This window comes from Pelophylax lessonae (genome assembly GCF_965119305.1).
Source record: "Pelophylax lessonae genome assembly, chromosome: 6".
Taxonomy (NCBI): domain Eukaryota; kingdom Metazoa; phylum Chordata; class Amphibia; order Anura; family Ranidae; genus Pelophylax; species Pelophylax lessonae.
Genome location: NC_138773.1, coordinates 246642450 through 246665552, shown reverse-complemented (window position 1 = coordinate 246665552; position 23103 = coordinate 246642450). Strand labels below are relative to the sequence as shown.

General features: G+C 45.7%; 1 protein-coding gene across 3 annotated transcripts in view; it reads right to left on the bottom strand.

The window, feature by feature from the left end:
• The window catches only part of ATF2 (activating transcription factor 2), a 186344-nt gene extending 163976 nt beyond the window's left edge, over nucleotides 1-22368 (bottom strand). The window contains exon 1 of one of the 3 annotated variants that reach the window (XM_082260775.1): nucleotides 22007-22368. The gene's annotated coding sequence lies outside the window, so the exon portion shown is untranslated. The remainder of the gene's footprint in view (nucleotides 1-22006) is intronic. The other 2 variants (XM_082260776.1, XM_082260777.1) reach the window with 2 other exon arrangements.
• Between the last annotated feature and the right edge of the window lie 735 nt (nucleotides 22369-23103).

Below are 23103 nucleotides of genomic sequence, written 5' to 3'. Positions count from 1 at the left end.
AACCAGCAGAGATTTGAACCATGTATGGCCAGCCAAAGGGCATAGAGAGGACTGCAGTGGGTGAGAGGTGTGGCAGAAGAAGTGGAATAAGGTGGTGCAATGGTGGAACAAGGGTGACAAGAAACTAAAGTCTACCATACACAGTTCAAAATTTGGCCAGTTCAGCAGGGACCAGCCGAATTTCGATCCATCTATAGCAGTGATGGTGAACCCATGGCACACATGCCACAGCTGGCACGCAGAGACCTCCCTGTGGGCATCCGAGAGCCGCCACAACTGCCCGCACTGTGACAATGGGAGAAGCGAGCACGGGCTGTCAATTTATTTCTCCTGCTCACCCTCCTTTTGTTAAGAAGCATGGGACAGGGATTGCCGCCCACTTTGATTCCTCCCGCATTGGCTGCAGCCAGGGACCAATGAAGAACCAAACCTCACTGATCTTTAGGAAGGCTGGTTGTACAGAAGTCAGTCTACTGAGTAACTTTTGTACAGCTAGCCTGTCAGCGCTATCAGTCTATACTAATGGCAGGGAATTCTCCTCGCTGTCAGAATACTAAGACACAGCAGGGAGGATTCGAGTAATTTATTTTTAGGTTGAACGAAAAAAACAAAATGACTAATCCATGGGCTGAATAAGGCTGACTATAGATGGATGGATTCCCCTATCCACAAAAGCGAGGTAGATAGAGGATTCCTCCACGCTGAGAAACTAATCTGATTCAGAAAACAAAATTTAACATTCCTATTCAACAGATCACATCTGGATTAAAATTAGACCATTCCCTGCTGAACTGGTCAAATTCCAATCCATTTATGGGTAGCTTTACAATTAGTATTCCGTCATGGAAACACCTTGAAGTTGAAAGTCTTCACAGACTACACTTTGTAAATGTTCACTTTAAATATCCAATGATGTGCATATAAAAAAAAGTAAGCATTAATTTCCTTTTTTACATTGCAGAAATGAAATAAATATTTACACAATTTATTGTGTGAAGATTCTCAACTCCTTTGGTGAATCAGCCTCTAAGAGTTCTATGGCACACGTGGTATGGCACTAAATCTGTCTCTTCCAAATTTACCTCTGGTTAGTAGATCTTGGGGCATGGAATTCAGTATTACATGGTAATCGACTTACACATATTTGCAAATTTTAAATGCCTTACTTGCTAACACCTAAATTATGCGCTTTCAGAAATGTGTTCAGGCTATTATTTATTATCATGGTATGAAATAAACAGTTTGAAGTTTGCTCAATGCCTACTGCAAGACTGGTCAAAGTTAGAACCAACAGTCCCACTGGATCTACAGTATATTCAACATCCCTAGAGCTGTGCTGATGGCTGCTTTAGAACTTCAAAACAGATGCTCAATACTCCTGAAATATATTTTGAATGTGGAGCTCTTCAAATTCGTACATATGGGAGTAACAAATGCCAGCACATAGAATAAAAATAAAAAAAATAAAAAAATAACTCAAAAGTACAAGAACTGCCCAAATCATAACTGTATAACATGGACAACTCACAAAAAGGGAACTCCAAAGAGTTAGCACTGCACTCTTTTCTATGATAAAGAATAAACTGCATTTATCATTCGAACACCAATAAAAAAAAAAATATATATGACAAAAACTTCACCACCACAAAGTAAATATGTTACATGTGATTCCAAAGTAAATAAAGCCTAGGTTTCATTAACCATGGGTTGCAGGAAAGAAATTTGCCTGATTCCCCCATCAACACAAACAGTGTTAATGCAGGAATCCTTCCTGCCGGGCCATTGTCTTCTCCTGGCGGGGGGGGGGGGGTGACGCCGTCAACGTAGGGAGAAGACAGTGATTAACGCAAAAGAATCCGGCAGGCTGGTTGTACCCAAGTTGATCGATCAACTTGGTACATTTAGCCTGCCCATTAAAGGTTTGAATCTCAGCTGGTTCCTGCTGAACTGGCCAAGATTTGAAACAAGTATGGACGGTCTTAGGCAGGTACACAATTCAGTTTCTTTTGTTCAACCAGCAGGTTGAACGAAAGAACGAAAGAAAATAAATCAATTCCCTCATTGACACACTTGAGGTGGAGAGGGGAATCCCTCCCATTGGGCTATTGGATTTGGACATCGGAGAGGCTTCCCCACTGTTGGAGTACACTGATCAGTGCTGCTGGCTATAGCCAGCGGTAGAGCTGCATGATTAATCGTTAAAAAAAAAAAAATCACAATCTCGATTCACCTCCCCCCCTCACAATCCTAAAAACGGCATGTCCTCAATTCATACAGGGCTGTTCTCTGCTTATTCACAGCTGTCAAAAAAAAAAAAAAAAAGAGCCTCCGGCAAATGTTTATCAGCATTGCTAAGGCTGCCAGATAACTATAAACACAATGCTTTACAATGTATCATTTTGTTCTTTTAGATCAAAGGAATGAACTTCTGTCTGTAAATAAGGTCAGTTTAACCTCTTAAAGACTAAGCCTTTTCTGACACTTGTGGCTTACAAGTAAAAATCAGTAAAATCAGTATTTTTTGCTAGAAAATTACTTAGAACCCTTAAACAGTTATATATATATATATATATATATATATATATATATATATATATATATATATATATATATATATATATATATATATATATATATATATATAATATATATTTTTTTTTTATTTATTTTTTTTTTTCAGCAGAGACCCTAGAGAATAAAATGGCGACCGTTGCAATATTTTATGTCACACTGTATTTGCGCAGCGGTCTTTCAGACTAAATATTTTTTTGGGAAAAAATACACTTTAATGAATTTAAAAAAACCTAAATATTAAAGTTAGCACAATTTTTGTATAATGGAAACAATGATGTTACGCCAAGAATCGTGATTTTTATTCTAAACAAAAAAAAATAGGGTTTTTTTTTATTTTATCCAGAATCGTGCAGCTCTAGCCAGTGGCACTAATGGAGTAGAAATTTTCCAACAGGCTGGTTGTACAGAAGTCGATCTCGAGATTAACTTCTGTACAACCAGACTGCCCAAAGATGGATCAATATTCAGCAGTTCCCTGCTGAATTGTCCCTTGTGTCAGTGGCTGCTTGTCTTGTTAAAATCTTCAGTCCTTTGTTGTCCCAATCACCCCCAAAACGGTAATTTTCTGTACTATAGCTTCCATCAATGAAAAGAACTCTATAAATGGAGGAGGCGGATCTTTTACTCATCGGTTTGCCCTCTGCAGTAGTTCAGATTATCTGTACAGAGTGCCACAGCCTTGGGTTTCTCAGGGAGCACAGGAAACCTTTACCCACTCTGCTACTACCCTACACAACAGTCTCATGCTTAAAAGTTCAAGAAAAAGTAAATATGTTGCCCATAGTAACCAATTTTATTTGGCCTTATATTTTTTTCTACTAGAGGGTAGAACAGGCTGCTTGAGAAAATCTGCTACTAAATTTAGGGAGCCCTTGATGTGCACGGCTGTCAAGGATTTTACAAATTGCTCTGTACATTTCAAGGTTGTCAAAGCTAGTAAAAGCAGTGGTAAGAATTCTGTGCCTCCTTAATAGGTTCGGATAAGCTATCGGTTTGGCATTGTCAGAGCAGACCATGTTATCTCCCCCTTTGATCTAAATATGAAAGGCCTTGAGAGCTTTGTCAACTGCTAAAAACTCCCTTGAATTGGAGGGCGTTTTGCTGAGACTGAAATCCTATAAGCGCCAAACCTTCTACGAAGCCAAAGTGCGCTCACGAACTTGCATTCGTAGTAATTTTGTAAGAATTGCTCTGAGCCGAACATGTTCCTCTATGGAGGTTCCTGGGTCCCAACACCAGCTAAGGCTCTCTATCACTGCTGGGGATAAGGTAGTCTAATGGCACTTTTCCACTGCAAGTACCGGCTCGGCTCTACTTAGCCCTGCTTGCTTTTCCACTGCTGGTACCGCATGGTACGGTGTTGAAACGGTTCGGTACGGTACGGTATGGTTTGCTTTTCGACTAAAGTAGTACTAAAGTTAAGTGGGTGGGATAACAACGGGGTGGGTGGGATTCTCTGACCAATCAGTGGCTAGTAGTGACTGCATGCAAAGGATTGTGGGATATGGTACCGGGTATGGTACCTCTTGGAACCACAACCGAGGTGGTACTGTTTTTGAGAGCCGTACCGTTCGGTTCCATGCAGTGGAAAAGCGCCGCCGTACCGTACCGAACCGTTCGGTACCAGCAGTGGAAAAGCACAAAAGCGAGCCGAAGCGTTCGGTTCCATGCAGTGGAAAAGCTCCATAAGGCAGTGTTTCTCAACTCCGGTCCTCAGGGCACACTAACAGGCCAGGTTTGCAAGATAACTGAAATACATGACAGGTGATATCATTTGCTGCTCAGTGATTGCAGTATTCTAGTCTGCATCTCCCCAAGGTAATACTTAAAATCTGGCCTGTTATTGTGCCCTGAGGACTGGAGTTGAGAAACCCTGGTCTAAGGAATTCTCCTTTCTGTCCTACAATGTCAGGAGATGGGCCTGCAACTTCTTGGAGTGAAGTTGAGCCCAGGAAATCACTGGAATGGTCCACGGCATCAACCCTAACAGGCTTATCACCTATTATCAGGACTATTTTGGTGATAATATACCCCCCCCCCCCCACCCCAGTTAAGGCAATTATCTTTAAGATTTTCTCTTTTGTTCGAAAATCCTTCTGGAAAAACAGTCTACTTTGGTGTGCCAACTGAAGGAGTTGGGAGGAAAGGAGGATTTTTCTAGGTTTAGCAACCAACCAAAAACTGAAAAGGTTTCCAGAACGAATTGGGCTCCAAAAGTTATTTGACTTTTGTCTGTGCAATGACCAGAAATTGTCTAAGTAAGAATTTTCTGAAATATGCAGAAGTCTCAGATGTACAATGACCTCGGACTTGATCTTGGCAAAAGATATAGGTCACTGCTGAGAGGCCAAAGTGAAGAGTTTAAAACTGCCAATGAGTCAGTCCTTCCTCATCTAAGCAACAATTTTGAAAGAGGAACTAAAGGCATGGATTAAACTTTCCAAAAACAGTTCCATTCTAAAAAGCTGCTTCCTAAGGGATGGGAGTGCTTTGTTCTACTTTAAGATACTTTTCTTGGCCCCCAACTGCAAGGTTAACCTGCACTAGAACCTTTTCCAGTTCTATAGCATCAGTGTCTTTAATCATAACTTGCTCTTCTTGCTGGTTTATCAATACAGGGTAAACTCACCAGGCAAGAAGAAATACAGATAGGAGGAAAAGAACAAAAGGCGTCAATAAGTCTACTGCATGATGTAACGTGCCCAGTGTAAGTAAAAGGAACATGCCACAGTGGGACTCAACAACGTTGTTGCAGGAGCTGCCGATAACTTGCCAGCAGGAGTGGTCGCCTCATCCCTTGCTTGCCCACTGTTGTCCAATGTGAGGGAAATGCCTTTGCACCATCTTCCTTTGTGGAGGCCGCACTGCCCAGGGAGGCAGGAAACCATGCTGGAACAGGATAGAGGCATTATTTGGTGCCCCCTAGGAAAAGGGGTGTCCAAAACGCTGCACATGCTCCTCAGGACTAAAACTAGGAACAATAGGCAGCCAGGTCCATAGCTACAGCATAGTCCTGCAGCCCCCAGCCACCACTAAAGTGATTCTTGAACCCCGCTATGGAGCAAAGAACAACTCTCAGCGTGTATTCAGCTCTCAGGTATTCCCAACACTCTTCAGGGGACAAGATAAAAGGAGTTAAAAAATATCGGTAAGACCCTCCAGGGAAGCTAGTAGTTTCACCGTGGTTAGGATTCCACCCTTGGAGGGGGGACTGCTGAAAGATTATGCATTCTGTCAGCGGAAAAAAGTAACAAACGTTTGGTTGTGTCCGGGGTGTCTGGAAATGCAATTAAACTGAGGATTGTGTGGGTGGAAAGGGCTTTAAACAGGAATTTCTAAAACCAAAAAGATATTTAAAGGAGCAGTCAATCATCTCTTGGGTAGCTGTCCTGGAAAAACAATTGTGAAAATAATGAAAGAATCTAAATCTAGACAGCAAATGTATTATGTTGCAGCTTTCTAGATCATAGCATAGTGGCTGTTTTAATTTTCAATTATCAAGCTTCTTTTGCTTTATTTTCACCTGGTGATTTCTGCAAACACCACACTCCCTGTCTCTGGAGGCTTTGTAAGAGCCCATTCTTATGAGGCGACTTGTGTCGCCCCAGGTCGCTTGACATAACAAAAGCAATGTTAACCAATCAGTGCCGTCTTAATTGGCACTACTGAAGACGCTCCGACTTCAGAAAAGGGTCCTGTACTACTTTGAGGCGACTTGTGATCCGACTTGTCCCATATACTTCAATGGGAGTCTCCTCCTTATCTTAATTGAAGCGACTTGTGATCCGACTTTCCATAAAAAAATGGTATTGAACAAGAAAAAAAGAGCATTTTTCTTATAATTTTTATTAGAACATGAATATGGCTCCTCTCCACCTGGCCGTTTTTTTTGCAGGCATTTATCGGGCATTTTTGGAGGCAGGCATGACTTTTTTTTGGATTTAGTGTCTGGGGGGTCTAAAAAGTGTCCCTGTGAAGTTTCATCACTGTAGCATGTCCAGAACCAGAAAAAAAAAAATTTCCTATAATTTTTTTATTAGAACAGGAATATGGCTCCCTTCCACCTGGCCGTTTTTCTTGCAGGCATTTATCGGGCATTTTTTTGGCGTCTCTGGAGGCAGTCATGACTTTTTTGGATTTAGTGTCTGGGGTGTCAAAAAAGTGTACCTGTGAAGTTTCAGCTCTGTAGCATGTCCAGAACCCACACTGAACCCACTACAGATGCTACAGAGATGAAACTTCACAGGGACACTATTCACAGGGACACTATTTTGACCCCCCAGACACTAAATCCAAAAAAAGTCATGCCTGCCTCCAAAAATACCCGATAAATGCCTGCAAGAAAAACGGCCAGGTGGAGAGGAGCCATATTCCTGTTCTAATAAAAATTATAAGAAAAATGCTTTTTTTTCTGGTTCTGGACATGCTACAGTGATGAAACACTCCACAGGGACACTTTTTTCATATTCTGATTGGCCAAATACAAAAGTCGTTCAAAGTCGTCTATCATACAAGTCGCGAAAAAAAAATTCACAAGTCGCGCCGAAGTCGTGCTGAAGTCGCGCCGAAGTCGCGCTAGAAGTCGTCCCTTTATGAGGCGACTTAGAGGTCGCGCTAGTGTGAATGGGCTCTAAATCCTACACTGAACTTATGGAGGGAGTCACAGTTGTCATCATAAACTGCTCTCCTGATATTGGACTGCAAACATGTCTGCATCTATTCATTAGCAATGGGCTCGGGCATGTTTGGATCAAGCCCGCCAGGAAGCCGGCACAATACACTGCCAATCATCGGCAGCGTGAGTATTTACAGCTGCCGGTCGGGAATGCCTCACTGCCTAGGATTGGTGGTGTGCAGTGAGGGCTTCCTGGCGGGCTCAATCCCAACACCCTGAACCCATCATTACTGTTTATGTTCATTAGGTGAGCAGCAGGGAAAATGGTCATTTACAAAAGATAGATAGGAAGCAGTGTTGCCAGCCTACTAGATTGAAATTTACTGACACTATGCTCAAAATTTACTGGCACTGCCAAGTTTTTACTGGCACTTTCAAAAGTTACAAAATTGTGGTTTTAAGTGCAAATTTAGTATTTTGCTTTAAAAAACTTGAAAAAAAAGTACAATATGCAATTAGCAATGTGATTTAAGGTAGATATTAAGGCGAAAAAACATATTTCTTATTTTATTTTAAATATAGTACATAAGTAGCTCAGGGACAAGACACAGGAGGACAATACATTCAAATTGGTAGACGCGCACACATGAAATTGAATCCCACAGTGACACTGCCCGCACAGATCACCGACACGACACGTCCCCTCCTGAGTCACAGTGACACTGCCGGCACAGATCACCGACACGACACGTCCCCTCCTGAGTCACAGTGACAGTCTCTCTCAACGCTAGGTGTTCCCTTCAATCCACTCCAGTCCAAACAGCACTGACGGTCTCATTCCCGGCTTGCCTTGCTCTTGTCCCGCAGACCTGCACACATTGCTCCAGCCGCTCCGCTCCCTTGCCCCATGACATCAGGCACCGCCTCCACCAGACCCACCACCCACCGGTGCTGCTCAAACACAATGTAGCAGGCACTTGGCCAGTCTCAGTATGCACAGTTCCAAGCCGAACATCACAGCCATATTTTTTACTGGCAACCTTTTCCTGTTACTGACAGGAGAAAAGAGCCCATTTTTTACTGGCTTCTAGTGAAAATACTGAGGTTTGGCAACACTGAGTGCCGGTTCACACTTATGAGCAGGCCCGGACTGGGACAAAAAATAAGCCCGGGCATTTTAAGCTGAGCAGCCCATTTTTTTTTTTAAACAAAATGACCAATGATGAACAACTACTGGTTTCTCTATGTTTTTTTGTTATATTTAGCCTGCACACCCATGCGATTCGATTCTGCAAATCGTGCTGCGTTTTGAAAACCGATTGCGGGGTGTCGTTAACCTAACATACACTCCGCAATCTGTTTGCATGGACGGGTTGCCATTTAGATGCAGTCCGCATTTAGTGTGAACCCAGGCTAAGAGATAACAGGTAATTTTAGGGTACATTAAAAATATATTACCCATTTTTGGGTAAAATATAAAAGATGAGTTTGTGTCAAGTAAATAAATACCCAACATGTCAAACCTTAAGACTATGCATGCCCGAAAATAGCAACACATTTCAGTACCCTATATTTTCCATAGGCACAGTGGTGGTGGGGATAGGGGGTGACATCAGTGGTGGTGGGGATAGGGGTGACATCAGTGGCGGTGGGGATAGGGCTGACATCAGTGGCGGTGGGGATAGGGCTGACATCAGTGGCAGTGGTGGTAGGGATAGGGGTGACATCAGTGGCAGTGGTGGTGGGGATAGGGGTGACATCAGTGTTGGTGGGGAAAGGGGTGACATCAGTGGCAGTGGGGATAGGGGTGACATCAGTGGTGGTGGGGATAGGGGGTTACATCATTGGCAGTGGGAATAGGAATGACATCAGTGGCAGTGGTGGGGATAGGGAGGACATCAGTGGCGGTGGTGGTGGGGATAGCGTTGACATCAGTGGTGGTTGGGATAGGGATAACATCAGTGACGGTGTTGAGGATAGGGATGACATCAGTGGGAGTAGTGGTAAGGATAGGGATAGCATCAGTGGCAGTGGTGATAGGAATGACAATGTTCACTGCCACTGATGTCATCCCTATCCTCACCACCATTGCCACTGATGTCATCCCTATCCCCACCACCACCGCTACTGATGTCATCCCTACCCCCCCCCCCCCCCATCACCACTGCCTCATGGGAGGGGTGGAGATCAGACAGAGGGATGATGGTGGGAGGGATGGATGGGATCAGGCAGAGTGATGGCAGTGGGAGGGATGGATGGGATCAGGCAGAGTGATGGCAGTGGGAGGGATGGATGGGATCAGGCAGAGTGATGGCAGTGGGGGGGGATGGATGGGATCAGGCAGAGTGATAGCAGTCGGAGGGATGGGTGGGATCAGGCAGAGTGATGGCAGTGGGGGGGGGTGGATGGGATCAGGCAGAGTGATGGCAGTGGGGGGGGATGGATGGGATCAGGCAGAGTGATGGCAGTGGGAGGGATGGATGGGATCAGGCAGAGTGATGGCAGTGGGAGGGATGGATGGGATCAGGCAGAGTGATGGCAGTGGGAGGGATGGATGGGATCAGGTAGTGATGGCAGTGGGAGGGATGGATGGGATCAGGGCAGGCAGAGTGATGGCAGTGGGAGGGATGGATGGGATCAGGGCAGGCAGAGTGATGGCAGTGGGAGGGATGGATGGGATCAGGCAGAGTGATGGCAGTGGGAGGGATGGGATCAGGCAGTGATGGCAGTGGGAGGGATGGATGGGGCAGTGGGAGGGATGGATGGGATCAGGCAGTGATGGCAGTGGGAGGGATGGATGGGATCAGGGCAGGCAGAGTGATGGCAGTGGGAGGGATGGATGGGATCAGGCAGTGATGGCAGTGGGAGGGATGGATGGGATCAGGGCAGGCAGCGTGATGGCAGTGGGAGGGATGGATGGGATCAGGCAGAGTGATCAGCAGTGGGAGGGATGGATGGGATCAGGCAGAGTGATCAGCAGTGGGAGGGATGGATGGGATCAGGCAGAGTGATGGCAGTGGGAGGGATGGATGGGATCAGGCAGAGTGATGGCAGTGGGAGGGATGGATGGGATCAGGCAGAGTGATGGCAGTGAGAGGGATGGATGGGATCAGGCAGTGATGGCAGTGGGAGGGATGGACGGGATCAGGCAGTGATGGCAGTGGGAGGGATGGATGGGATCAGGGCAGGCAGAGTGATGACAGTGGGAGGGATGGATGGGATCAGGCAGAGTGATGGCAGTGGGAGGGATGGATGGGATCAGGCAGTGATGGCAGTGGGAGGGATGGATGGGATCAGGCAGAGTGATCAGCAGTGGGAGGGATGGATGGGATCAGGCAGAGTGATCAGCAGTCAGCACACACGGTCGGCCGGTGTTGTGCCGATATCGGTTTCCCCGCAATACCGGGGCAGCACAGCACTGTCTGCACTTTGCACTCACTTTCCTTCTCCCCGCCGCCGTCCCCGTCCCCCGTGAGCAGCCCGGGCCCCGGACTGAAGAAACTGCCACATCTGACTGACTGCAGCTGCTTGAAAGATGCGGGCTGGGCTGGCCGCGCTGAGCATGACACTGGCGGCCGGCGGGAAGGAACAAGAGTGACTCCTGAGTGTTGATTACTTCCTTGTCCGGCTTCGCGGCCAATTAGCCTTTTGCTCAGGGGGGGGTGTGACTCACACCCCCCCCCCCTGAGCAGAAGGCTGATTGGCCGCGAAGTCGGCCGGCGGCCGCAGTGACTGTGAGGGAACTTTTGGTGATGTCTGCAGACCGCGGCCCACCGGGAAAATGCCCGGTCTGCCCTATGGCCAGTCCGGCCCTGCTTATGCGCTTGAGTTTACCTTGTGTTTTTCAATAGTACCAGCGCGATTGTAATGAAAATTTGATTGCGTTGATTATGTTAATTAAGCTCAGGAGGGGTGGAGCTGAAGGGAAGATCAAACAAAAATAAGAATTCGCACATAAGAATTCGCACATATCTGAACTGATAATGCGAGTCTAGACCGATTTACATTGATGTCTATGGAGACTAAATTCACAACGCAACGCTGTAAACTCGCACAAGACCCTTTGTATCATCGCATCACATTCGCATCTGGATCGCAACGCATAGATGTGAACGAACGTCACGAATTCAATGTATTTTGTAAATGCATGCGATTGGAGACTATTTAGAACGCATCGCATTCGCAGTACAAGCGCATAAGTGTGAACCGGCACTGATAGGAAGGATGATATTCTTTAGTGCAGATCACAGAAGTGACAAAGACATTTCTGGCAAGATCATCAAGTATTTTTGTATTTGAAAACATTCTTAGCTCAAAAAAAAACAAACAAATGCAGCCACCAAATCCATAGGCTGTGAGCTGAAATATATTACATTTTGTTCTTGGCTTTAGTTATACTTAAAGTACAGTCAATGAGAGGTCTATGCAGCAGCCATTTCTTGCTCAGTTTAGGCTAGTTAACAGAACAGTCAGCTCATATTATGTGCAGCTACTGATAACCATGGCATACCAGCCATTTGTAGTACTGTAGGTAAGTTACTATAATCAGCCATAACACTTCTGTAGCCAGCTATGAACTGCCCCCTCTCAAAATTCAGATCCATTGTGAATTTGCTAGTATGGCATAGATCCATATCTCATTCTCTTTTTCAGAACAGAACAGTCCCCTTTCAGACATTTTCATTCACTATAATCAAAGACACTTGGTAAGTTCTACAGGTTGGACTGCTTTCCAATAGAGAGAAGAGCAAGGGAAGTGAAAGGGACTGTGGGGTCATTTCACAAAGGATCTTATTTTCATAAAAGTGACAAATACTTTTCAATAGAGTTCAATTAGGTTTAAAAACAAGACTTTACATGGTGCTGCGGTGTCCTGAGCCATTCCTACTCCTCACACTTTTATCCTTAACCACTTAAGCCCCGGAGGATTTGGCTGCTAAACGACCAGGGGGTATTTTGCGATTCGGCACTGCGTGACTTTAACGGACAATTGCGCGGTCGTGCGACGCTGTACCTAAACGAATTTGGCGTCCTTTTTTTCCCACAAACAGAGCTTTCTTTTGGCGGTATTTGATCACCTGTGCAATTTTTTGATCACGCGCTATAAACAAAAAAAGAGCGTAAATTTTGCAAAAATAGCAATATTTTTCCCTTTTTTTTTATATGAAATTCCCCCCCAAAAAAATGTAAAAATCAAAATTTTTTAACATTTTCGGCCAATTTGTTTTATGCTACCTATGTTTGGTTAAAAAAAAAAATCGCAAAAAGCATATTTTGATTGGTTTGCGCAAAAGTTATTGCGTTTACTAACAAAGGGAAAGATTTTTGTCATTTTTGTTGTTTTTTTTTTTAACGCGTAATGGCGGCGATCTGCGATTTTTTTGCGGTACTGCGACATTGCGGCGGACAGATCGGACCCTTGACTGACATTTTTGACACTTTTGGGGTTACCAGTGACATTTCTACAGTAATCAGTGCTATACATATGCACTGTTACTGTAAAAATACACTGGTAGTGAAGGGTTTAACTTTATTTGAGAGGGAGGGGCTGTGTGTGTCCCTAGGGGCGTGATTCTTACTGTGATTGGCTGTGGCTTCAACTGTATGCAGAGTGATCAACCGATCTACATAGTAGATCCATATGATCATCTCTCATACAGAGGGGAGAATGACAGGCAGCTTGTTTACACAAGCTGCCTGACTTTCTCCCTCTCCTCCGCCGATCGCAGAGTGGCCGGCGGACATCGGGTCCGCAGGTCACACGCGCGGGGGGGGTCCGTGACCACGCGGGAGCGCGCCTCCGGCGGCGCGCGCTCGCTCCCTAGACCCTCACAAGCTAGTGACGTAGCCCTACGTCACTTTGCCTGTGAGGGGCTGACCGCCGACGTAGATAGTCGTGCGGCGGTCGGCAAGTGGTTAAAGCCATCGGAAGCTTATCAGAGAGCAGAAACCTTTGCAGCGTTACATAATATACTACAGATGGAGAAAAAAGCCATTAAGACACATTCAGGAAAGACCCTCTTTATTTAATCAGCACAGAATTATTTTTTGGCAACGATACTTTGGTTTACTTCACCTTTGAACAGTAAACATAACAACAAGGTAAATAAAATCAACACCCCCCTTTAGTATATGGGGAGTTATGTACTAAACTATGTACAGCTTACTGGCCAGTAAGTGACTCTCAAAAGGAGTAACAATGAGCTCTGAGGAAGGGAGCTTGACTCCTGAAACACGTTAGCGGTCGCAATTTCCAGGACATGTTCTAACACACGTGTGACGGGAATTTGTAACACAATTTCTATTTTTCATGTTTGTGAGTATGCATTCAGCATTTTATTAAATCATTTTAAACAGTACCACGGGTAATGCACTAGGTGTTTGCGCCTTCTTTTCCTTTCTTTCATGCACCCGTTTTGGAGTTCCCTGCTTGAGGAGAGCAGCATGCCAGTCTTCCTCTGTCGAGTGAGCGCTTGGCTGAAATTTTTTTTAATGTAAGGGGGCATTCTACCTCCCAATGACCACCAATGTAAGGGGGCAGTCTACCTCCCAATGACCACCAATGTAAGGGGGCAGTCTACCTCCCAATGACACCAATGTAAGGGGACATTCTACCTCCCAATGACCACCAATGTAAGGGGGCATTCTACCTCCCAATGACCACCAATGTAAGGGGGCATTCTACCTCCCAATGACCACCAATGTAAGGGGGCAGTCTACCTCCCAATGACCACCAATGTAAGGGGGCAGTCTACCTCCCAATGACCACCAATGTAAGGGGGCAGTCTACCTCCCAATGACACCAATGTAAGGGGGCATTCTACCTCCCAATGACACCAATGTAAGGGGGCATTCTACCTCCCAATGACACCAATGTAAGGGAGCATTCTACCTCCCAATGACACCAATGTAAGGGGGCAGTCTACCTCCCAATGACACCAATGTAAGGGGGCAGTCTACCTCCCAATGACACCAATGTAAGGGGGCGTTTCACCTCCCAATCACACCAATGTAAGGGGGCATTCTACCTCTCAATAACACCAATGTAAGGGGGCATTCTACCTCCCAATGACACCAATGTAAGGGGGCATTCTACCTCCCAATGACACCAATGTAAGGGAGCATTCTACCTCCCAATGACACCAATGTAAGGGGGCATTCTACCTCCCAATGACCACCAATGTAAGGGGGCATTCTACCTCCCAATGACCACCAATGTAAGGGGGCATTCTACCTCCCAATGACCACCAATGTAAGGGGGCAGTCTACCTCCCAATGACCACCAATGTAAGGGGGCAGTCTACCTCCCAATGACCACCAATGTAAGGGGGCAGTCTACCTCCCAATGACACCAATGTAAGGGGGCATTCTACCTCCCAATGACACCAATGTAAGGGGGCATTCTACCTCCCAATGACACCAATGTAAGGGGGCATTCTACCTCCCAATGACACCAATGTAAGGGAGCATTCTACCTCCCAATGACACCAATGTAAGGGGGCAGTCTACCTCCCAATGACACCAATGTAAGGGGGCAGTCTACCTCCCAATGACACCAATGTAAGGGGGCAGTCTACCTCCCAATGACACCAATGTAAGGGGGCATTCCACCTCCCAATGACACCAATGTAAGGGGGCATTCCACCTCCCAATGACACCAATGTAAGGGGGCATTCCACCTCCCAATGACACCAATGTAAGGGGGCAGTCTACCTCACACTGACACCAATGTAAGGGGGCATTCTACCTCCCAATGACACCAATGTAAGGGGGCAGTCTACCTCCCAATGACACCAATGTATGGGGGCAGTCTACCTCCCAATGACACCAATGTAAGGGGGATGTCTACCTCCCAATAACACCAATGTAAGGGAGCATTCCACCTCCCAATCACACCAATGTAAGGGGGATGTCTACCTCCCAATAACACCAATGTAAGGGGGCATTCCACCTCCCAATGACACCAATGCAAGGGAGCATTTCACCTCCCAATCACACCAATGTAAGGGGGCATTCTACCTCCCAATGACACCAATGTAAGGGGGCATTCCACCTCCCAATGACACCAATGTAAGGGGGCATTCTACCTCACACTGACAACCAGTATAAGGGTCAATCTACTGTATCTTCTGAATATTATCAATGTAAGGGGGCATTCTTGCTTCCACTGAGTACAAATGTAGCGGGGCTTTTCAACTCCAGACAACCACCAATGAAAAGGCACATTCTACCTCCCAATGACCACCAATGTAAGGGAATGTTCTTCCTCACACTAAGTACCAATGTAAGGCCGCCTTTAACACTTATGCAACTTCAAAGTCGCACAATTTTACCGCAATTTTGCTGCGAATTTGTTGCCGTGATTTTAATGCAAGTTTGACTGGGCTTGAATGTCTTTGGACCTCAAAACGATGAGGCGATATTTATTGGTACAATAGTGCCAGGATAATGACAGCTTCCAAGTTCGGCGGCTGGGTCTGGTAAACACACACACACGGACGGGATTCAGACTCGACTGTCCTGTCCTGCCTGTTCCGTGGAGGCGGACAGGCATTCCTGTAGTTGAGGGCTCCCCCTCCACGGTCCAAGTGGCCTGACAGCAGCGAAGGGCCGACAAGCGCTTGCCGCTTGCTAAGTTTGGAGATGGGATGCACATGGGAATCAGGACTAATGCTTGGCTGGGTTGCTGGGCAGGTGGGGCCCCCCGGCCAAGTGGGGCCCCTGGGCAATTGCCCAGCGCGCCCATTCAGTAAGATGGCCCTGATTCTACCTTCCGATGAACATCAATGTAGGGGTGCATACTTCCTCTCTACAACCACTCATGTAAAGGGGAATTCTGTATCCCACTGACCACCAGGGTATGGGAGCATTATTTTGTGTTGAGTTATTTTGAGGGGACAGGAAATTTACACTGTTAGGCTCCATGTACACGGGACGCTGAAAATGACCGTTTAGGAGCAGTTGGGCGTTTTTTTCAGAAGCCCCTGAACCCATCTACATTTTATCTTATCTGTCCATGTACACCAGGTCGTTTACAGTCATTTGCAGGCAGTTGCGTCCAGGGACTGTTTTTAGAACGCAATTATTTGCGTTCGAACGTGTGTTTCCCGGCGTTTCAAACGCACAAGCGCTTCCGAACGTGTCTGAACGCGTCCGAACGTGATGACCCGCGTTTAGCGTTCGCGTTTTTCCATTTTAAAGGGGAATTATTTTTTTGACCTCTAGGAACGGTTCTAAACGCAAACGCCGCTAAACGCCCGCTAAACGTGGGTACAAACGCGACCGAACGGATGTTTTAAACGTCCTAAAAATTCCAGCATTCAAAGGGACTTTTAACAACGTCCCGTGTACATGGAGCCTTATACAAGCTGTACACTCAACTACTTTACATTGTAGTAAAGTATCATTTCTTCAGTGTTACATGAAAAGATATCATAAATTATTTACAAAAATGTGAGGGGTGTACTCACTTTTGTGAGATACTGTAGTTACATTGATCCAGCTTGGAGGGATATAGGATACATATGTGATAAGTATGTGTCATGCAGTAGTCCTCCTTACTGTACTCACTCCTTACTGTACTCACTCCTCCTTACTGTACTTACTCCTTACTGTACTCACTCCTTACTGTATTCCTTACTGTACTCACTCCTTACTGTACTCCTTACTGTACTCCTTACTGTACTCACTCCTCCTTACTGTACTTACTCCTTACTCCTCCTTACTATACTCCTTACTGTACTTACTCTAGTCCTTACTCCTTACTGTATTCCTTACTGTACTTACTCCTTACTCCTTACTGTACTCCTTACTGTACTCACTCCTCCTTACTGTACTTCTTACTGTACTCACTCCTCCTTACTATACTCCTTACTGTACTTACTCTAGTCCTTACTCCTCCTTACTGTATTCCTTACTGTACTTACTCCTTACTCCTCCTTACTGTACTTCTTACTGTACTCACTCCTCCTTACTGTACTCCTTACTGTACTTACTCCTTACTCCTCCTTACTGTACTCCTTACTGTACTTACTCCTTACTCCTCCTTACTGTACTCCTTACTGTACTTACTCCTTACTCCTCCTTACTGTACTCCTTACTGTACTTACTCCTTACTCCTTACTGTACTTCTTACTGTACTCACTCCTCCTTACTGTACTCCTTACTGTACTTACTCCAGTCCTTACTCCTTACTGTATTCCTTACTGTACTCACTCCTTACCGTACTTACTCCTCCTTACTGTACTTACTCCAGTCATTACTCCTCCTTACTGTATTCCTTACTGTACTCACTCCTTACTGTACTTACTCCTTACTCCTCCTTACTGTACTCCTTACTGTACTCACTCCTTATTGTACTCACTCCTCCTTACTGTACTTACTCCTTACTGTATTCCTTACTGTACTCACTCCTTACTGTACTTACTCCTTACTGTACTCCTTACTGTACTCACTCATCCTTACCCCTTACTGTACTCACTCCTTACTCCTTACTGTACTCCTTACTGTACTCACTCCTTACTCCTTACTGTACTTCTTACTGTAGTCCTTACTGTACTCCTTACTGTACTCCTTACTGTACTCCTTACTGTACTCCTTACTGTACTCCTTACTGTACTCACTCCTCCTTACTCGAGCAACTGCATGTCCTTGTGGTTGGGGCAATATGATACTCAGACGGCTTAGGGTGCAAGGTCCTCCAGTGATATTTGCTGGGATGTAGGAATAAGTAATATTTCCACAGGAAAACAGCCATCCTAAAAGGTAGTTTAATGTGTCTGATATGACTGGGCTGAAGTACAATACTATTACTACTCATTATTTACTGCAGTACATATCCCGTCAGTGTGCAGAGAGCCCTAATATCTGGAGGAATGGTGGTTGGGGTAGCTTTGTTGGGAAAAGAAAGTTATTGACATTTTCCTATTTGGTTATTTTGTAGCATCTGAAATACCTGAAACAATACTTCCATTGGAGTAGGTAGAGCTATCAAACAAGTGGTCAACAAGTCAAAGGGGTTATGCATATCTGACAAACAGAAGTTAGAAGTATTCATCAGATTCCTTGCCATATAAATCCAAACATTTTCAGGTTGCTTTAATAGCTCATATGGTTGTCTGTTCAGTTTTACATTTTTTTGCCATTTATCCGGGCCCAAGGGCAGTCATCATAAACAGAACAAGCAATCAGATAAACAGTCAAACCAAACATGAACATGCACAAAACACTACTCCCCCTCAGCCAAACTGTCAAACCATCATACAGCTGGTGTCATAACTGATCATAAATGTGTAGAATCGTGGCAGCTGGAGATCAAACAGAGGCTAAGATGGTGGCTTCCTTGGCTGAAAATGATAGCAGGGATTAGTTCCGCATTTGAAAAGTGCAACTATACTCCCTGATATAATCCCAAAACAGTTCCATTTAAGGCATGCAGAGAATGATATCTGTCACAGCTGATTGTTAAGCCATGGAATGATTAGTAGGAAAGTGACAGAAATGTAACTTTCACATTTGCTTGTGCTTTCCACCAAACTGTCAAACCAAATGGCTGGCTGGTGTTTTAACTGATCACATGTGCGTCACCATGGCAGTTGAAAAACAAACAGAGGCCAAGAAGATGGCGGCTTCCTTGGCTGAAAATGATAAAAGGGTTTAGTTCCACTGTAAGGACAGGGCATTTATTCACCACCAACAAGCTGTGACCTTTCAGCGTCACTGAGGACCCCTTCCCCCACACGGCAGTGACATTGCTGGTGGTGAATACACATCCTGTCCTTATAGCGGTTCTTCAGTCATCTTTTGAAACATTAAAAGTCAGCAGCTACAAAAACTGTAGCTGCTGACTTTTAATAATGAATGACTTGTAAAGGAATCCAGCGCTGTCCTCACCTGGCCATTTTCTTCACCGGGCCTCGGTCCTTGGCGCCGGGGCAGGGGGGAACTTTGGACAGCTGGCTGTGACTGCTTGTGGCTTCACAACTGGCTGCTCTATGTCACATGTCCCAGAAGGCTGTGGGGGAAAGGGGTCAAATTTCTGCTTGGATTGACATGGCGATCTGCCCGGAAGTGGGGGAGTAGGTACCTGTCAAAACCAAGTACCTGCCTCCCCCCCCAAAAAAAAAAAAAAAACGAATTAAGTGCCAAACATGAAGTGGGAAGTGGATGACCGGAATTTCCCCTTTTATGTGAAATTCTGCTTTAAAGTGGAGCACCACCCAAAAAGGGAAGCTCTGCTTGTCTACCTCCCCGCCCCCACATTTGGCACCTTGTGGGGGGGCAGGTACCTGGTTTTGACAGGTACCCACTCCCACTTCCTGATGAGTTCACTGTGGCAGACTCAATGGAAGTTCAGCCCTTGTTGCAGCCAGCCCATTGAGAAAGCGCAGCTTGTGGCTTCCCTTGCTGGTTTCTTTTACCCAGGATGGTGGTGCCAGCACCCAAGAATTAGCTTGGGTGAGGACAATGCGGGATCCCTGGAGAGGTAAGTGCCCCAATAGTAAAAGTCAGAAGCTAGAGCATTTGTAGCTGCTGACTTTTTATTTTTTTTGGTGTGGGGGGGGGGGGGGGGGCTGGAGCTCCTCTTTAATCTCTTATGACGTGCTGGTGGTAACTTAGGCCCCTTTCACACTTGTGCAACTTGTCATGCGATTTGGGACTGCAAAATCGCATGACAAGTCGTTCTCCATGATTTCCAATGAGCCCCATTCATATCTGTGCGACTTGAAGTCGCACCGACTTCAAAGTTGTCCCTGCACTACTTTTGGCATGATTTTGATGCGTTTTGAGTAGAAGACATTATAAGCCCAGTCAAACTCACATCAAAATCGCGGCAAAAAGTCGCGTCAAAATCGCACGAGTGTGAAAGGGGCCTTACTGATTGTCACGCGCTTCCCAGGTGGTGACTACAGGCAGCCCTGTCAACACACATTGCGCAGGCATTATCCACCATATTCACTGTCCTAAAGTGGTTGTAAACCTTTCCATATACCCTGGGAGGTGACTGACTTCAGGTGATACACAGATATTAAACAAATCCTACATAAGTTGCATCAGTTTATCTGCAGTCTTCTCTTCTCTACATCCAATCAAAGTCTAGAATGTATAGCTTGTCTGAGAGTTCAGATAAAAGGGGGCTGAGAGCTGAAGTTACACTCTGCACAGCTCAGTGAGGAGAGCTCCGAGAGCTGATTGGAGGGAAGAGACACCCCCCCCCCCCTTCACATAGCACACAGGAACAGAGCGGAAGTTGTCAATCAGCTGGAGATCCCTCCTCTGTCACCTTTTTTCTCTTGGTGTCAGGAAAACTGATTAATGCTGATAACAGAGGAATGAAACAGCAGACAGAAATTACACTAAAGGCCCGTACACACGTACCAATCGTCGTCATACAAACGTCGGCGGACGAAAGATCTGCCGATTGTACGCTTGTTAGTATGGTGCCTCCGACAGCTGTCTGCGCACATTCTGCGGACAAGAGTCTTTCTTGCAAACATAAAAATTTTTGTATGCCGACACCAGAACGGACGATTGTTCGCCTGTCAGTACAGAAATCAGCCGACAGACCGCAGATTTGCAAGACTGGGCATGCTCAGAAAAGAAAAAACACAGGGAAAGTTAACCATTACATGACATCACTTCTGCAGTCAGCTGAAGTCGGCGGACAAAATTCTTGTGCTGTCTTTGCACTTTTCAACAGACATCGACATCCCGGGGAGAAAAGACGAACGTTTGTATGACGACGATCGGTACGTGTGTACGGGGCTTTAGGGTTTTATTTACTAAAGGCCAATCCACTTTGCACTACAAGTGCACTCGGAAGTGCAGTCACTGTAGATCCAAGGGGAATGTGCAAGGAAAATAAAAAACAAACAGTCTTTTTGTTTGCACGTGATTGGATGATAGAAATCAGCAGCTCTTCCCCTCAGATTTACATACAGCGACTGTACTTCCAAGCAGGGCTGTCTTAAATATTGATTGGACCCTGGGCAAACATTTTCTTGGGCCCACTAAAATTCACTTATCAACTATTTGCTGGCAGTGGGGGCTCTAGGGGCAGCTGCTTTTGGCCCCACAACAATGACTGGGCCCAGGGCAGCTGCCCCTTTTGCCCTGTGTTAAAGACGGCCCTGCTTCCAAGTGCACTTAGATTTGCCTTTAGTAAATCAACCCCAAAGTGTTCCTAATTGAGACATGAACACACTATAGAGGCGTAGGCTTTGTTTATATTTCTTGTCTGAGGTTGACAACCACTTTAATGATGTGGAATACACACAAATAAACAGGAAGCGGCTGAAAGAGTCTGCAGGAGATCAGCAGCACTAAGATGCATTAAGGTGAGAATGATGGACCATCAGGAGAGCTGGGGGTCTACAATGTAAACATGAACACCGGATGCCAACGTCTCCCAGCTGGCATGGCACACAGCGATAACGCTCCAGGACTGGGAATAATGGCAGAGCGTTAGCGGTAAGTGTGATTTGGGGTGACGTGGGGTGTAGCAGACATCCAGTATTTGGATATTTCTGTGCACAGTAGACCAGGGCGCATGCACAGGAACATTGGCCACACATTCGCCCTCCTGCTACCAATGTGTGGGAATGAAGAGAGGAGGACATGATGTACAGGATGAGCTCATTCATTGCTGACAGATGTCAGGGAACATTCTAGAGGCAGACAGACAGACAGACAGACAGTGGTTGCTATGGGTGTCAGTGGAGTGTGTGGTCCAGGGGGCTCCAGAGAAGGATGCTGCTGCCTTGGTAACCAGACATGACAGACAGACAGACAGAGCAGCACCTTCCCCCTCCATCCTACCTGCCTGGGGAATTGGGACTGCTGTCCTTGCAGGTCCTTCAGCAGCTCCAGCCTGACAATGGTCACGGTAGTGCCCGATCCGCCATGCTAGAGGGCAGCGGGCATGCCAGTCCCCGATCTACCGCCGCTCTGCACCCTCCGTGTTTACAAACTTACCCCCCACAAGGGCTGAACCTTGCTCAAGGCCAAATCCCACCAGCTCCTGTCAGCTTATCGCGATATCTCGCTTGACAGCTGGGCGGGGGGAACCTGTTTGCCGTCCGCTGCTCCCGCTGTGGGTGAGTGCTGGCAAAAGGGTGACGTCATCGGAACGGCTACGGGACTGCCAGTAGTGGCAATGGCGGTGTCGGCGCTTAAGTGGGTGGGGGCTTCAGAGATAGAGTCCCGCCCTTCTGCTTTCCCTGCCCACTGACCAACGTCATCGGGTGTAGGGTGGGCGGATTACGTGGCCGGTGTATTGTTATACCTGAATGAGCCCTGGGAAAAGGAAGGAATGTTGTTGGCGTCCATAACAGCCAATCATATTCTTCCTGTCATTCTGAATTCTATACAGAAGGGCGATGAATGTGATATTTCTGGGCTAAATGGAAAATGTGATTGGACGACGCTTTACGCAAAACTTATATACAAATGATTATATAGATAGTGATAAGGTGCAAGAAAAAGTATGTGAACCCTTTGGAATGATATGGATTTCTTCACAAATTGGTCATAAAATGTGATCTGATCATCATCTAAGTCACAACAATAGACAATCACAGTCTGCTTAACCAACTTAAGCCCCGGAGGATTTGGCTGCTAAAAGACCAGGGGGTTATTTACGAATTTTTACTGCGTGACTTTAACGGACAATTGCGCGGTCGTGCGACGCTGTACCTAAACGAATTTGACGTCCTTTTTTTCCCACAAACAGAGCTTTCTTTTGGTGGTATTTGATCACCTGTGCGATTTTTTGATCATGCGCTATAAACAAAAAAAGAGCGTCAATTTTGCAAAAAAAACAATATTTTTCACATTTTTATATATGAAATTCCCCCAAAAAAAAAAAATGTAAAAATCAACATTTTTTAACATTTTAGGCCAATTTGTTTTATGCT